This window comes from Drosophila guanche, unplaced genomic scaffold (genome assembly GCF_900245975.1).
Source record: "Drosophila guanche unplaced genomic scaffold, DGUA_6, whole genome shotgun sequence".
In the NCBI taxonomy this organism is placed as follows: domain Eukaryota; kingdom Metazoa; phylum Arthropoda; class Insecta; order Diptera; family Drosophilidae; genus Drosophila; species Drosophila guanche.
The window spans coordinates 30,400-33,130 of NW_022995755.1; the positions used below are offsets into that span (position 1 = coordinate 30,400).

The 2,731-nt window shown below is 44.3% G+C and overlaps 1 protein-coding gene across 2 annotated transcripts in view; it reads right to left on the reverse strand.

Moving 5' to 3' along the window:
* The window catches only part of LOC117589962, a 50,123-nt gene that overhangs the window by 24,248 nt on the left and 23,144 nt on the right, over positions 1–2,731 (reverse strand). The gene's annotated exons all lie outside the window — the stretch shown is intronic.

Below are 2,731 nucleotides of genomic sequence, written 5' to 3' on the forward strand. Positions count from 1 at the left end.
CATGTTGGTGGCGATTAGCACGAGATGCCACAGCCGCAGCCGCCACCAGGACACGACCACGAGAGAGGACAGAGTCCGGGGAGTCGAAAGGGTTTTCCCTATTTGGCCGTGTAGCGACGGAGACTGAGACTGAGACTCTTCTACGCATCTCATTTGAATGGATCTTTCAAGTCTTTTGGGACAAAGAACTGCATTTCATGCTGCATGCAACATCCAGCAGGCAGGAAAGTAATAGTCCAAAAACCCCAAAGTTTAAATACTCTTCACGTAGAGAAAATATTAAAGATAAAATATTCAAAATAGAAATATTTAGAATAAATAATTGCAACTTCATTCCCAAAGTCTAAGAAGCAGAAAAAGTGTTTTGATCAAATGATCAGAATAGAAGTACCACTCGCTAGGGTATTCAAAGACTTGATCTTTTGAGCTGAACTTTGGCGGCTTCTTAAGGAGACACAGACACAGATGGAGACACGAGAGAGCCAGAGAGTACGAAATGTAATTGGTTTGGCGCGTTAATAATCAATTGGCGTTTACATTGAAAACGTTGCATGCCACGAGATGAGTATGAGGATGAGTAGCGGCAAATGTCGATGGTGTCGGCAACATTTGTTTGTTGTTCAGCCAAGAGACACCGCGGAATGCCAAACGGCAAAACGGAGCCCAGCCGAAGCAAGCCAAGCCACCATTTCGAGCAGCCGTTCCCTGCCATCCATCGATTGTGGCGTCAGTCTGCAGACTGTAGACTGCCCTTGATGAAGTGCCACCACATGTTGCAGTAGCCGCCGCACAGCCCATGATGGAAGACCAGACGTATCTACGTTCTATTTGAGGTTTGTGCCTCACTCACATAATGAGTGAGCGGCGGGGCATATCAAGTGGTCTGCGGCGGCTACACGTGTCGCCCAGCGTCATCGCCGTCAACCCAACCCGTTCCAATCGGAGTCGGAGTCGCGCTCGGAATCGGTATCGCAATCGGTAGGGGGCAGAAACCAGTTGGACTGGTGGCTCGATTGGTGGCGTTCTCAAGCTCAAGTCCATCAATCAGCGGCTTGTTTGGGGCCCAGCAGCCAGAATGGCTTTTTAATTGTCGCAAATATTTATGGGATATTTCTCACGCATGACCTCAGTACTGTCCCTACCCTAGGGATTCGATTCGTCTCTTACCTGAAATCAAACAGAGAGAGAGAGAGAGAGAGAGAAAATATATTCGTTAGTATTTTTGCGTCTAGCAGGATGGATGGCAATGAACTTAACATTCAACAATTGTATGATTAAAATGTGCGCATAAATTACGAGTACCCTTCATATAAAGAAAGTGCAGAGCACAGCACAAGAGGGGGTAGAAAAAACGCGAAGAAAGAAAGAAAGAAACACAATAAACAATAAACAATTTAATTACGCATCGTTTGCGGTACACACAAAAGTGAAATGCAGTTATAAAGAGAGCAACAGAAAACAATAACAAAAAACAATAATAAATTATTATATTTTCCTTAAGCGCAGCAACAAAGAAAGACTGGCCCCAACTTCAATTCGGTTTTCATTACAGATTTTTCACATATTTCCCATATATATTAAATGTGAGGGAAAAATGTTGAAAAAATCGCTTGCGATCTTCATCATTCAACAGCAAGCAGCAGCAGCAGCAGCAGCAGCACGAGGGCCATAAATTGCAAATTTTTTTTGTTATTGGGAAAACCTACGCACTACCCCCACCCACCATATGCACACTCAACCATCCCCCCCCCCCCACTCTGCCACCCGCTCTACACATTTCTTGGATCACAAAGTCTTGTGTGTCGCGTGTAGTTGGTTGAAATAGAAAGTCTGCATTATAATTGCTTTGTTTTAGTTTTTCCACACCATATTTTCCAGCCATTGTTGGCGGCTACCGTAAACAGTATCTCGAAAATAATTGCAACTCTTTTGGCAAATTGCTGGCACAAAATATTCATACTAAAAGTGTTGCCAATTGCCAAATGCTGCTCTTTCTCCTTGACAATGAATGCTGGGGGTTGCAGGAGAAGCAGGAGGTCGAGGCAGCCACCATCTGCATACCATCTTGCCGCACTCTTGTAGCGCCTGTGTCTTGTAGCTCAACTTTTACAACTCGACTTTTTATTATTTCATTTGCTGTAGATGTGGATGTGAATGTGAATGTGCATGTGAATGTGAATGCCGCCTGTGAATGGTTGGATAGTTTCCTCTTAATGGACGGGAAGAAGGGGCGGCCTGCCTGCGACATGTCAACTATTTCAAGGCTAAATCAGTGAGGCAGGCAGCAAGTCCGTCGCATGTCAACAATAATGTTGCACCCTCGCTCTGAAGGGGCATTCAACTCGGCACATGGGACATGGGATTTATGAAACAAGTTGGAATGCATTCGTCTGTCATTTTGTTAATTGAGAGCTGGGATGACAACAAACAACAAACAGCAGACAGCAGACAGCGACTGACTCTCCTCACACTTTGCTCCTCTGCTGACTAATTTTATTTGCTTATCCTTTGATTAGGTGCAAATATAGACAGAGCTCTAACTAGCACATACATTCGGTCCAATCAATTAGAACAAACACAAACTAACTCGTTTCCCAGGCATCGCATTTGGTTCGTTAAAATATTTTTGCTGGGGCGCACCCTGCCGCCTGCCGTCTGCTCATTATTTTCTGGCTTTTCCAATGCGTTCAAAAAATAAATAATAATACTCGTAATAAAGTTGCACAACATC